Source organism: Eptatretus burgeri, chromosome 5 (genome assembly GCF_056783735.1).
Source record: "Eptatretus burgeri isolate ZD-2024b chromosome 5, Ebu_testis_v1, whole genome shotgun sequence".
NCBI lineage: Eukaryota > Metazoa > Chordata > Myxini > Myxiniformes > Myxinidae > Eptatretus > Eptatretus burgeri.
The window spans coordinates 82453372-82468496 of record NC_140965.1 but is presented as its reverse complement, the minus strand read 5'-3'; the positions used below and the strand labels follow the sequence as shown (position 1 = coordinate 82468496).

The 15125-nt window shown below is 42.3% G+C and overlaps 1 protein-coding gene, 1 long non-coding RNA gene and 1 pseudogene across 3 annotated transcripts in view; 1 reads left to right on the top strand and 2 right to left on the bottom strand.

The window, feature by feature from the left end:
* The window catches only part of LOC147026839 (WD repeat and FYVE domain-containing protein 3-like), a 188925-nt gene extending 187763 nt beyond the window's left edge, over nucleotides 1–1162 (bottom strand). For both annotated transcript variants that reach the window (XM_085882671.1, XM_085882672.1), the window contains exon 1: nucleotides 990–1162. The gene's annotated coding sequence lies outside the window, so the exon portion shown is untranslated. The remainder of the gene's footprint in view (nucleotides 1–989) is intronic.
* On the top strand, nucleotides 996–14764 carry LOC147026837 (uncharacterized). The gene is made up of 3 exons (XR_015058523.1): nucleotides 996–1133; nucleotides 14014–14103; nucleotides 14301–14764. It is a non-coding gene; the product is annotated as an uncharacterized LOC147026837 (long non-coding RNA).
* Nucleotides 2202–4998, bottom strand: LOC147026838 (uncharacterized; annotated as a pseudogene).
* Nucleotides 14765–15125: the final 361 nt, after the last annotated feature.

Sequence of the window (15125 nt, the reverse complement as noted above, 5' to 3'; positions counted from 1 at the left end):
AAAAGAAAATGCTCTGCAGAGTATGGTCCCAATCTCCTCCTCTCCTATCTTTGTTTGGCTTAAGGTTGGTAATTATTTTGGCCGAGTTTCCAAATTTGGCAAATTCTCGAGTGTTGGGAGGAGAAATTGTTTATATTTGCGAGAGCTGATATGTGGTGTGGTCAAAGGTGTTTTAAGTGTAAATTGGAGATGTCCGGGCCGGTAGCCGTGAGTTTTTGATATTTGTTATTTGTGTGCGGGTGAATGGCGTGATGGTGGTGTTGGCGTGATGGTGGTGTCGGGTTTGGCAGCTTAGTTTGCATCTTGTAAAACTTATTTCCTCTTTTCTGGGTCCTATATGACTCGTGTTTGCGTCGTGGTCTATGAGGATGTTAACTAGTTTCTCTGAAGGTGTGTTGTGTGGTAGTTATGGCTGTGTAGTACGTCAGGGTGTTGAGCCACTGTTTATGGTTTTGTGTAAGTGTTTGATATTGCTCGAGTGGTCTTGGGGACAGAGAAAGGAGTGCTACTTTTGTGTTTTTTTTTTTTTCCCCCACCGTGTGTGTTCGTGTTCGAGAGAGGTATCAATTTTATGAGGAGGTGGAGATGAGAAGTTATAAAAATTCTAATAAAACTACATGTCCCATACCACAACCCTCCATTCCTCCCCCACCTCCACCTTCCTCCCCCACCCCCACAACCCCTGAACAGATCCTGAGGAAAAGTTACACATAAAACGATGAGTATGCATCAATTTACACCGAGTGTCGACGCGTCCCGGAAAGTTACACCGTTTACACACGTTTGGGTCGTGTGGTGATCAGAACACACGTAACCACACGTAACCACACGTAACCACGAAACGTTCGATGACATCAGGACACAAGCGACACGTATCGAGATCAGCACAAAGAAACAAATAAGTGCAACTCCCAATAGAAGAGGTACAAACGGCGACATAGTCACTCGGCGTGTCCCACTCTCGGACACAGATCAACACGAGCACACACCCGGGAATGGCGACGAGGAATGCCTGAACGTCCCTTCCTCCGGTGTGTGGGAGTGGCCCGGACAGCCGGGGCCACAACGCCATGAGAGACGAGAGCGACGCCGAGGAAGTCGTCTGCGCTGAGGGAAGGAGTGGATGAACACCGGTGAGCGCCAAAAGGGCCGCAACTCATTCCTCACTCATTCACACGGGCCTTATTCATTCCTTCCGCCGGTCGGTTGACGAATTTTTCGCCTGACGCATTCTTCTTCACGCGCGGGGTTTTTTTTATTGTATTATTATTCCGAAATCACTTCAACAATGGCGCGAAATGTTTCGGTTACCGTGCGAGAAGGTTTGAAATGGCACGAATCAGTCGATGTAACCTTGGGCGAACAAAGAACAAGTGGAACTTCAACTTTAACGTTTTATAATACCAGTGGGCATGTTGGTCCGATGGCCCAAATTTTCATTGGGCTTCACGTCGTCGTCACGTGGTCTTCACTGCCTTGTCGCACACCCACCCGCTTGGTCCTGCAGCGTCGTCTGATATTTCAGATCAATTGTTCAAATTTGCATAAAAGCACCAAAATTGGTTCACATGTAGAATAACGTATTCCGAACAATTCTAGATATGGAGCCACCCGAGACTGTGCCTTGGTCAGCTTCAGCGACCATTTTCCAAAATGGCCGCCATTCTACTTTAGCGAAATGCTCTTATTAACCTCCGCCATCGAAGATCGGAGGTTACTGTTTTCACCCCTTTCTGTTTGTTGGTTTGTTGGTTTGTTTGTAAACAGTATTACGGAAAAACTCCACGGATTTCGACGAAACTTGGTGGGGGGGGGTTAGGTCTGGTCCGAGGATCATGCCATTAAATTTTGTACGTGGTCCAAAATCCAATATGGCCGCTATGGCGGCCATTTTGAAAAAATATTTTAATTTTTGTTTTTGCATTTCTACATGTTTTAAGTGATTTCCAACCAAAAAAAAAATTGTTAGAGAAAAAAAACAGAAAATTTTGCAACTTTTTTTTCAACAAAATTTTGATTTTTTTTTTTTTGTTGTTGCATTTCTACATGTTATAAGTGATTTCCAACAAAAAAAACATGCCAAAATTATAATTGCGGCTGATTTTGGAACTTCAAGTGGATATACCCACGTAAAATCAATTTCTGTATCAAGGAATCTAGTTGTGACCAATGAATTGAGTATGTAAAAGTTAAAAGTAAAAGGGAAAGTTGCAAACTATAACTCTGTGAACACTGTTGATGTCAAATTGAATGAATAGGATATCAGGTTCACTTGAGTGACCTAGCAGTATTGGCGGCGGAGGTTTTGCACTCTACCGAGTGCTCCCCCTCTAGTTTTCTTATTATATTGGTGGTAGATATATGGAAAGTGTAAAATTCAGTAAATTGACCATGAAAAGGCGTATTCAAATATTATGAGCCAGTATTTTCGGTAAAAAAATAACATTATTTGATTTGTAAATTGCTGCTCTCCTGAAACTTTTCACTGAAAAGTACCCATTATTGCCTGGAGAACAAGAGTCAAATGATATTCATCACATTCAATGGGTTTGGAATCAACAAAAAATTGCATTATAGATTACATACGTTACTCTGTTTTGAAAAGGGAACTGATAATCGTAATAATGACAAACTCAGAAAATCTAGTCAAATTATTGCACACTTCACTTTGAAGCGGCTACGGTTTACTGTCTACGACCATTCTACCAGGACACATGGTACACACATACATCAGTCTAGTACAATATGAGTTTCTGAGCTCAAGTGTACTGGCTCTGGATCAAGAAGTCAACACTTTTACAAGCAATGCGACTTTGCATTTGCACATTCTAAGCCAGGCCGATATCTCAGTCTGTGTCGACTGCGTCTGTCTACTGGCATTCTCCTTCACAAGCACACAGTCCAGTGCATTGCAGATTAGCCTTCTTGCATTTGCAGCGGTTTCTACAGCCTTTTTTGCAGCTGCACGACACCAGCTCGAAGCAGCTTTTGGAAGCCTCAGGGAGTGTGGTCCAGAGCGGTTCGTAGGACCCATCCTCTGTTCGCCGCCAGCCCCAGCTTGTTGGTGATGGAAGCATGGGTTGAGGGACCAAGACCTGCCCCCAGACATAGCCACCCTGGAAGACTGATATCTTCACATGCTGTTCCGAAGCATCGTAGGTGGGTGGGATGCGCTGGACGGAGTTCCTCTTGGTGAAGAGTTGAACTAATTCACTGTCAGAGTCCAGCTCGCAGGCTTGCCAAGTGCCTCACCAATGTCCTCATCAAATGCCAACAGGACATCTCGTCCTTTGCTCTGTGCCCGTAGGCCTGGTAGCTGGGCTAGTAGGCATTCTTTCAGCCTTGTCGTATTCACTCTCGTGTCCAAGGGAACTCCAAAATGCTCCATTCTGTTCGCGTACAGGTTTGCTAGGTCGGCAAGTCTGAATACAGGAGATGTGTCCTCTTCCAGGTGAGTATCTTCAATGTAAAGGGCAAGTTCTGCCAGCACAAATCCAGAGACCACACTTTCATGACCAGTCTTGTCTTCAGCATTGACAGAGAACTTTGCGCGATTGTAGAGAGACATTAAACACTTGGAATGATACTTGACATCAAGAGCTCACATATCACCCATGCTGAGCCGTGCCAGCAGTTCGTGGTCTCCAATTTCTGTTGCACACTGCCGCACAGGTTGATCAATCTTGAAGGTGGTGGCTTCACGTAAGGTGTCCACACCAGGCTGTCTGCAGAAGAAGCATGAGGGTTGACTAGAGGTACTTGATTCTGCACTGAGTGACCTGGTGCGCTTTCCTGGCACGGCATTGCCTTCACCAGATGAGCTGCCTCCTGCTGGCCTCTTCTGTGCTCTTTGCAACTTTGTTGGATTAAAACAAAGCATGCATAGTTTATGATAGACAGCTTTGTGAGCAACCAGTGCGGCCTCGATGCCCTCTCCTTCATCAAGTCTATCAAGCTGCAGCGTTCTGGGTAGTAAGTCCAACTCTCCAAACTGCATCAGATTCCCGGCCAGTGTCTTGTACCCACTCCCTGTGTTTGGGCGATTCGTATTTTCTGGGCAAACAAGGGACTCTGCTGTGTCCTCCTGGCATATGGCACACAGTTCCCAGTTTGTGTTAGATGGGCCAACAGACGCACGGTCCATGGAAGAATGCACTAGCTGGAACTTCTTTGACGTGCTCACTCCCGCTCGTGTTGACTCCGCTCCTGATGATTATCACTCCATATTCTGCAAAGACACAAAACACCGTTACCACACTAATACTACTTACTACTACTACTACACCAATATTACCAATTACAACACCACTTCCACCACTACCACCACCACAACAAAATACTTCTAAACCTGTCACTGATGCTGTGTGCGAAAATGGATTTTCCCATAAAAATGACCATTTTTTCCCCAATACAATGGTTGGAAATATAATAAATCAACATAAATGACATTTGTATTGTTTTCCTTTGTAAATGCACATCACATGGAGTATTTATCACCTCTGAGAAACCTACAAAGAGCATAACAATGACAGATATCCCATGTTGTTAAAGTAGAATGGCAAAGCTGACCAAGGCAAAACCTCGAGTGGCTCCATATCCAGAATTGTTCAGAATACATTCGTCAACATATGGACCAATTTTGGTGCTTTTATGAAAAGTCGAACAATTGGTTTGCTATGCTGCAGTACGAGCTGGACCGCCTGAGCATTAGCTTCGCCTTTCACCAAGCCCACATGTGCTTGTGGCCAGTGTGGGGATTATATGTTCGTTAATATTATTTCCATATGATGATACTATTATTCTTATTATTGTTGAAATATTATTATCTATATATTAATTCTGAAGGACCAATTTTGTGCTCCTCCTTGAGGTCGCGTCACGTTTTTCTCGGTACTGTGACCTGGACTGAAAGAAACTTCGTACCTGTAAGAGTGCATCGCACATAGTGGTAATAGTCAAACTTCAACTCTGAGGCAGAATAAACACTTTTACGTTGAGACGGGGGCGAGGAGTGAAGAGGCGGGGGCGGGGGATGAAGAGACGGGGGCAGGGAGTGAAGAGGTGGGGGGCAAGGTAAGCAAAATTTGGGGCGGGGGTAAGCAAAGTGAAAGGGGGAGAGGGGGGGAAATGGAGCGTGGGCTGGGGTGAATTAGGCGGGGTTGAGTGTGAGGGGGTGGACAGGGTGGCGGAGGCCTGGGGGCAAGTGGGGCGGGCAATCAAGAGACGGGGGCGGGGAGTGAAAAGGCGGGGCGGGGGTAAGGAAATTGCAGGCGGGGGATGGGATGCGGGGGGAATGGGGCAGGGGCGGGGGATGAGTAGGCGGGGGACAAGCACGCCCTGTCCAGTCCATGTCCCTCGAGTGTGGGTGAGCTGGTGAGGGTGGTTGAATGAACGGAATCCATCTGTGATGGGGTTTCGGCCAGTTAGTATTAATACTAGTGTGTGCCCATACGTGCGTGCATCATATCAAACGAAGACGAAGAATTGTGACGTCAATTGTGACATCATAGCACCGTGTCCTGTCATTGGTTTGGTAAATAAATGGCCATAACTTGGAAAACAGCTGAAACGGATGAAGAAGAACGATATCAAACCTTAAAAAGACACATACTCAGGTCCCCAGCGTCAATTGTGACATCATATCAAACGAAGAAGAATTGTGATATCAATTGTGACGTCATAGCACTGTGTCCTGTCATTGGTTTGGTAAATAAATGGCCATAACTTTGGAACCACTTGTCCGATTAATATCAAACCTTGAAAAAGCACATCCTCAGGTCCCCAGTAATATATCTGGCAAGTTTCAATTAGATCGGACCAGTGGTTGTCGAGAAACACCGGTCACACGCATACAGACAGACACACAGAGATTGCTGGAATTCTAGATAGATATGCTTTGTTCCAATGTTGTCATTGTTTTTGTTATTGAGGTACCAAGCCTTTCAGGCTGGGTAACCTATTGTTTTTCTTCTGTTGATTCTCCTCTATTGTTAGCTCACCTGGAACATAGGTCTGAGGAACCTCTGGGATGGTCAGTCTGTCCGTCCGTCCAAAAACATTTGAAACTTTTTCACTGAAACTACACAAACGATTACGGTGAAACTTGACCACAGCCTTCATCACCCGGTGTGTACCAAAGTTTATTCATGGCATGAAAACATAAATCCATCGGTACGTATTTACTTTCTTCTCCATTAAATATTGTTGTGTATTAAATATCCCCCCCCCCCACCTCAATGCAACTCGCCTCCGGATTGGCCGGTTCGTTTCAGGCGATCCGCTCGCCGTTCGTGATTCGTCCGGGGGGCGTGGCGAGTATCCTCACGGCCCGTCCCCCCTGAGAGGCATTCCTCCTTCTTCGGGCGACGTGCCTCTGCATTAGCTGGAATACGTCGCGTACGTTGCTCGAGCTTTGCTCATTGGCTGAAGGCAACACGTCTTGCTCGACCCTGGAGCGGAGCCAATGTGTCGGTTGCCAATGGAACTCCACCCACAGGCGCTCGCCACATATGCGCGTCAGAAAGGCCGATGGTGGAAGGAAGCCAGGGAGGATACCATTGTTGTTGGTATTGTTGTTGGGGTTATTGTTGGGGAATAGAAGAAACTAACTACAAAATAACTTACAGCGCACATACACTCAGTTCCCATTAGACATAGGGGAAAGGGAGCTATCTATCCACATTTACTTAACGAAATAACTGAGCTACGGGGACCTGAATGTTGAGTGCTCATGGCTGCCAGATTCGTAAAAATATTTTGTGGGTTATCTGTGGACCATGGCTACCAGTGGTTCTCCGGTTAACACACCTGGAATGGAGTTCCAGGGAGCTTATGGAATGGCTCGTCCGTCTGTCTGTCTGTCAGTCTGGTCAGTCTGTCCATCCACATTTACTTGCAACTTATTCTCTCAAACCACACAAACGATTTTGATGAAGCTTGACCACAACCTTCATCACCTGTCATGTACTAAAGTTTGTTCATGACATTACAAAAAAAAAATTTGGGTCACAGGGGTCTACTGGGGGTTGCCCCCCAAATTATGGATTTGCTTTCTTCTCCGAAACTACACACGCAATTTTGGTGAAACGTGACCACAACCTCCATGACCCGTGATGTTCCAAAATTTGTTCTCTGCATTGAAAAACACAATTTATAGGTATTTACTCTTTTCTCCATGAAATATTTTTAAGGTTATCCATGCCTTCCAATGGTTCCCTGGTTTTCTTATTCAGCCACTACCAAGTGAGCGCCCAGGGGTAATGCCTCTATTTTTTTTACAATGTCATAGGTGGCTTCATTATGACGTCATAATTGCATACGGAGAACATTACATGGAAATTTTTGTGGGCCATCTCGGGATAATTGGTCCATAGAAAAAAATTGATGACATCATTGGTCATGTGGTTCGGTAGCCATATTGTTTTGTTTTGTTTTTTAACCTTCAAAAATCTTCTCTGAAATGGCTGAACAGATTGAGGAAAAACTTTACAGGTATGACTGACGATATATGAGGAGCAAAATGTTCACGCCTGTGACATCATAGGTCACATGGTTGAGGAAGCTATATTGGAGTTCCCTAAACCTATAAAAAAATCTTCTTCTCCAGAACGGCTGGACAGATTGAGGGGAAACTTCACATGCATGTTCCCCAAGACCTGGGGGATACCAGGTTATTCACAAATAATTGATCGATCACATGATCTGGTAGCCATATTGGATTGAGTGGAAATCTTTGAAGAAAAATTTCTCTTGAACCACTTCATCGATCGATGTGAAACTTCACAATTCTGATCTAGTTGTGATCGGAAATATAGGTTTCAAATTTCAACCTGATCGGACCTGGTGTAGCAGCCAGAATTATTTAATTTTTTGATCTGGGTTCTTTTTGATTTTTTTTTTTAATCAGTCTCACTTGGCTGTATCTGGATGGGTTTAAGGGTAGAGGAGTAGCAACTGAAACCCGAATCCTATCCAGGTTCCTCCTGATGACTTCATCTTTGCTTTTTGCTTGTTCGGGTTCCTTCTGATGACTCCAATGCCTATTTGATCTTCCATTTGATTTGAATTGAATTTATTTTGATCCCACACTGAATTCAATTGAATAACAATAAACGTCATGGGTCAGGATCAAATGCCCGATCAAAGCGGGACGTCTCGGTACCCGGTCATCGCTGCCAGTAGTTATAAAGTGGCAGTTCCAGGTATGTCCATTATTAAGTACGTAACACACCACACAAAACTACACAAACACCACAAAAACATGTCCTGGCAAGGGTCTGCAATCTTTGATTGCTCTTTTTCTTGTTTTTTACAATCCAAACGTGGAGTACAATCTTTGCTGAAGTCAATTTAGCGACTTCTTCTTCTTCCTCTTCTTCTTCTTGCGCATGGCAGCTTGGCTGCCCGGTAGCTGTGCCACTGATGCTGTACCCCTATATCAGTTCACTAATACTCATTTTTCCGAACACAGAAAGATGACAGGCTGAGTCAACCCAACCTGGTGTTAATTCAGCAGCCAACGGGGCTCAAACTCAGGACCCTAACATCCCAAGCCAGCCACCCTAGCCGCTAAACCAACACCAGGCTTAAGTGACTAAATTCATGTAACAGTAATTTTGGTTTCTAAAGCGTTTTGCCAAAAATATGTGACATGAGCGCTGTCGTTAACTATGAGCGGACTGACTATACCCACCCCCTGGGTAGGTCAGGTTTGCACATTACTTGCTGAAAAGAAGGAGAGTCTATTTTGTAAGACGATAGATGTTTGGTTTGAGATGGTCTGAAGGTCTAAAGGATACATTCCAGTATTAGTGTCAAAGGGGTCGAATCTCTCAAGCATGTAAAAAGGGTTTAAAAAGGTCATGTGGTCTAAAGCTCTAAATGGTCATGGGTCTGAGCTGTCTAAAATCTGTCTGAAGGGTGGAAAGGATCTAAATGGTGTTCAGGTCTAAGGGGTCTAAAGGCACTTGAGGGGTGTAAAGGTCTAAAGGTTATATGGGTCTAAAGGGTCTAAAAGATCTAAAGTGTCAAAAGTGTTGAAAGGGTATTAAGAGTTTTAGGGGTCTTCAAGGGTCTTGTGGGTCTTCAGGGTCTAGGGGTATTAAGGTTCTTTCGGGTATTAAGGGTATTTGGGTTCCAAAGTGTATTCGGGGTCCTAAAGGCTCTTGAGCATCTTTGGAATCTAAAATGTCTTGGGGGGGGGGGTCTTGAAGACTTTTAGGGCTGTTGGGGTTCTTAAGGGTCTTGAGCATCTTAAAGGGTCTTCAAAGGCTATGGGGTCTCAGCAGTCTAAATGGATGTGTGTATGTGTGTGTGTCCTCCATAACTTCCAAAACCATGCAACCCAGTGTCCCAAATCTTTACATGCACACATAGGGAACTCACAGGTGTGCATGAATGAAAACTGGGTATTTGGGTAAATTTGAACATCCCTTTTAAAGATAATTAACAGGGTGCTCATTACACAAAAAAAACGACTTGACCTGACACACACACACACACACACACACACACACACACACACACACACACACACACACACACACACACACACACACACACACACACACACACACACACACACACACTGATTGACTGATTGTCTGACTGACACACGGACACCCTATGACATTTAATAGTATATATATATATATATATATATATATATATATATATATATATATATATATATATATATATATATATATATATATATATATATATATATATATATATATGGTCCACCAAAAGTCATGACTGTATTTCAAAAAGGAATGTGGGAAATAAGAAGTAAGTTGTACTTAATATACAAGATGGAAATTCAAGAACACAATTTGGAGCTTGTTCACAATTTATTTTGTGAAAATCACATCGAGTAAGTGACCACCACGGGCATCCACACAAAATTGTGCCCACTGTAAAACACACTCCATCACTGATACCAGTATTGCCAACTGAATGTTAAGGGGTTTTCTATGAATATTGTCCTTTCGTTACTGTAAGGTCCGAGGTTTTGTACGGTATACCCTGTTCATCGGGTCGCTGGAGATTGTGGAGGGAAAGGAAGGTCTGCAAACCAGGAAATTGATTTGTTTGCACCTTCCCACTACAAACTGCAGATATGTGTTTAAACCAAATTTGTAGCTTCAACCAATTTTGAGTTAGGCTATCATAAAAGAATAAGAATAATAGGACTAATGACAAACGGACACTTTTGGGTCTCTCATTGTTAAAGGCCCAGTCACACCTTGACGTTTTAGCCAACGTATGCCGATTTTTGTAAAAAAAATTTCTAAAACGCTGGCACACGTTGAATACGTTATGGGTAAGTTTTGATAACATTGAGAGCACGCTGAAAAACACTGCCTTACGTCGTTGTACATTGGCTTTAAACGTTGTACTTTTCGGTTGTCCTCAAATTTTTGCATGCTTGAAATTTCACGACGTATGCCGGCGTATGACTCACACGTTCCGCTACGCTGGCCACAAGTTGTATGCACGGTCTGCGATCGTTGACAGACGTCAACACATGCTACTTGTAAGTTAATCATAAGTTGAGACACGCCGAGGTAATGTTTAGCGTACCCGAAACTTATTTCTAACCTATAATTAACGTGTTGTTGGCACGTTATGCGATCGTTGCCACACGTCGACAGACGTTACTTTTAAGTTACTCATCGGCTGAAAGACGTCGGTATAATGGATCGCCCTTGCGTCAGCGTCCACGGCCACGGCCAGGACACTTATTTGCAGCATTCTTCAAACTTTTCTTCGGCATGACGAGGATGTTCACACTTCGATGTCTAGCTTGGCTATGATTCCAATTGTCCATCGGCAGCGTCTATTTAAAATAGTCGAGTTTGAGCGTTTTAACACGTTCAGAAGAAACGCTTCAAATTTCCAAAACCCAGCATCAAAAAACAAAGGCGAGTGACAGCAATTTAAATCGTTCATTGTAAACAATGAAAATAGCTGAGTGGTACCGTTTAAAAGTCGTTGAGTGTAAAAAAAATCCAATTGTTGAGCGCAAGCGTCTACTTTCAATAGTGGAGATGCAGCCATTTAAATCGTTGAGTGGCAGCCTATGAATAGCAAACCCTACGTCACCGGCAAAGATAAACTGCCGCACGATATGGTTAGTTAGGCTATCGTTGGGCATAGTTTGTGAACGCCGGCTACACGATAATTATTCGTTGGTATACCGTATCTATAAGTTATCGAAGCGCTCTATGCACATCATTAGTTCATTGTGCATTTGTCCAACCCGTTATGAATAGACCTAAATCGTAAAAACAAGCTATAGCTCATTGTTGAAAAAGCGCCATAAAAAATTAGCCGTGAAGAACTTCGAACAATGGTGCAAAGATGTCTCCTACCCGTGGACACGCGGACGCAAGGAGGATCCATCATAACCCACACCCTCCCCCTCACACTCACCTACTACTGCCAACATGAACAAACTACTACTACTACTAATACTGATACTGATACTGATACTGTTACTGCTGACATGGTCATCGACTCAAAAAGGACTCGAAAACACAGTTGGGTTCCCCTTTTATGAACACCATCTTAATATACCAATTCCCAAAATCGCTGGGAACATGTCTTTATATGGCAGTTGTAAGTTAGAAACACGTTCATTTATTTTTTTTGTCGACCGGAAGACGTCATTGGAATACGTCTACATACGTCGATGTGTGTTGGGACTACGTAAAGAATTGGTTCAAAGCATGTCAAACATAAGTTAGAAATAAGTTTCGCATAAAAAAGACATTACCACGACATGTTTCGACTTATGAGTAGCTTATAAGTAGCCTTTGTGGACGTGTGTAAGCGTCCACATATCGTGTGTAAAACTTATCCCCATCGCATGCGGAACGTGTGTCATACGCCAAGTACGTCGTAAAATTTTGAACATGTTTAAAATTTCTTGACGTACTCTACTTACTACGACGTATGATAGCGTACTTTAGCGTTCTACTCACGTATACCAAACTTACTCATACCGTATTTGACGTGCCCCAACGGTTTAGACACATTTTTCTTCGGTCGGCATACGCTGGCAAGATCGCCAAGGTGTGACCGCGATGTTGTCACTTCCATTTCTACGGCAGTTATGATTCGAATCGTTGTGCGTCAGCCTTTTAATAGGCTACGTCACGACATCGTCGGCGATGCATGCAACGCGCTATGCCTAAGTTAGACTATCGTTGGGCATCGGTTGTGTAGGCCGACAACAGGTTCAGCATTCGTTGGTATAAGTTATCTATAACACAACGAAACGTTCTGTGTCCGTTACCAATGTGTTATACATAAGACCAAGTCGCTATGAATACGTCCGAATCTTTAAAAAAAACATCTAAAGTTCAACGTAAGCCAGCGTTTTACATACATTTTAATACGTTGCCATTGCTGGCTAAAACGTCAAGGTGTGACCGGGCCTTAAGCGGTGAAGCCGCTTCAATATCTGGTTATGTCCTTCCTTCCTTCCATCCATCCGTTTAAAATGAAGAAGAACCTTTCTAACCCACCATGTTTAATTCTAAAGTGTAATTCTAAAGGGTAATTATAAAGGGTTCCAACTGAAGGGAAATTTGAAAGGGATATTCTGAAGGGAAATTCTAAAGGGAATTCCAAAGGGGTATTCTAAAGGGAAATTCTAAAGGGAATTCCAAAGGGGTATTCTAAAGGATTCGATTGAAGGAGATTCTAAAGGGTAATTCTCGGGGGGTATTCTAAAGGATGATTCTAAAGAGAAATTTGAAGGAAATTCTAAAGGGGTCTTCTGAAGGGATATTCTTGAGGGATATTCTAAAGGATAATTCCAAAGGGTAATTCTAAAGGGTTTGATTGAAGGAAATTCTCAAGGATGATTCAAAAGGGTAGTTCTAAAGGGATATTCCAGAGGGAAATTTTAAAGGATAATTCTAAAGGGTATTTCTAAAGAGTTTCACTGAAGGAAATTCTAAAGGGTAATTCTGAAGGGATATTCAAAAGGGTAATTCCAAAGGGTAATTCCAAAGGGTAATTCCAAAGGGTAATTCCAAAGGATAAATCTAAGGGGTAATTCTAAAGGGTGATTCTAAAGAATAATTCTAAAGGATCTCAAGGGTAATTCTGAAGGATAATTCTGAAGGATCTAAAGGATAATTCTAAAGAATCTAAAGGGTAATTCTAAGGGGTGATTCTCAAGGGTAATTCTAAAGGATAATTCTAAAGGATCTAAAGGGTAATTCTAAGGGGTCTAAAGGATAATTCCAAAGGGTAATTCTAAAGGCTAATAGTAAAAGCGGATAATTCTAAAGGCTAATTCTTAAAGGTAATTCTAAAGGGAGTTTGTGCTATTTCTCACAGATATATAATGATGATGTTTCCAAAACTAAAAAAAACAAATCCAACCAAATTTTTTATATTGCCCAAAGGTACCGCAAGCGTCGTTTCTGTCTGGGTAGCATATCTGTGAGAGGGGGTTAAATGTAGAATACCCAAATTCTCTCTATGTAAATGTGTATGATATTGCACCCATAACGTTAGCCAGTATTACAAATCATATTGTAATATAAAGAAAATTTAAATAATTTGATCATATGTATTGTGGTGATGTTGAAATCTGATTGATAATAATTCAAAATTTTCAAAATGTTTCATTTCCTTTAATTTAAACGGAGGTGAAAACCAAAGCATCTAACACTCGCAGCGAAGGGGAAGTGATTTTGTTCATGCTATACGAGTATACAGATACTGGTGGGGTATGCTTACACATTGTAAGCAACAATGAACCATGCTTCCCCATTGTCTCAGGTCGCTCACCTGCATTTGATTTTTTGTTTATTTATTTCCTTTTTAATTTTATTTATCTATATTTTCATTTATGGGTGTTTTCCAATCGTTCTGTGATTTTTCCTGGTGTATCAGTTTCGATATCTGTCGGCACACAAAATTACCGTGCTTCCACATTGTCTCAGGTCGCTCACCTGCATTTTTTTCATTTATTTATATTTTAATTTACAGATGCTTTCCGACGCTTCTGGATTTTTCCCAGTGTATGGACTTCGATGTCCATCGGCACGCAAAATTCCAGCTTTCGACATCACCCGGAAGGTACCGATCTTTAATACCAGTCAGTCAGTCAGTGGTTAGTATGACCTTACTATATTAGATAAGCAGCAAGGATAGTTAATGAAGGTGATCTCAGCTGACTTCCAAGCAGATTGAAGATTACCAAAAGCAAATTATAGAGTGAATGGAGTAGAATGATTGTGAAGTACAACACGTTGTCTTTTCATTAACTCCATCAGTGACCATAGTCCTGAACCACCTCTACCCGTGAGAGACGAAGTGAGCTGCAGGTTCTTCCCTGGGCACCACAAAGTCCTGACATGACTCCCAGACACATATGGGAACGTATATCAGGATATGCAGAAAAACAAAGCTCGACCAAGTAATGCAGAAGACATGCGACAAAATACATTCCACTTTTGGCAAAATATGCATCAGGCTGTCATACAGAATGTCATTGATTTGATGATCTCTTCATGGGTTAAACGGCATATTAACATATACAGATACATATACATATATTATGTACATATATGTGTGCAGCTTTGGATAGAATTTTTTTTAATACACTTTATATGCATAATATTGCTTATATGCATAATATTGCTTTATATGCATAATACACTTTATATGCATAATAATATTGTGTTGTACAAATGCAGTAAATGTATCCTTGAGTAAAGAACAATAATCTTGTGTTGGATATTGCTTGTTCATTGAAATATTTTTGATCCATTGTACTGTGGATTGCCCATTTCACACTCTCAACACAAATCCCCATAAAAGTGCATGAATAGTTTAAAAAAAAATGCCAGTTAAATTTTTTTCCCAAACTACAGCTGTTGGTATTGTGGGTCATTGATGGTGTTTCCTTGTGCGAGGTCAAGCAATAAATGGAAGGGGAGAGGGATGGGTGGGTCTGGGTGGTTCCAAGAGGGTTTTGTTTATGAAGGGTCAAAAGGTCACATCAGTAATTTAACAGTTAAAAGCATTCCAGCTTATTCACTCTCCAAAATGCTGTGGATTCTACTTTAACCAAGCATCTTTGAAACACACAGCAACAC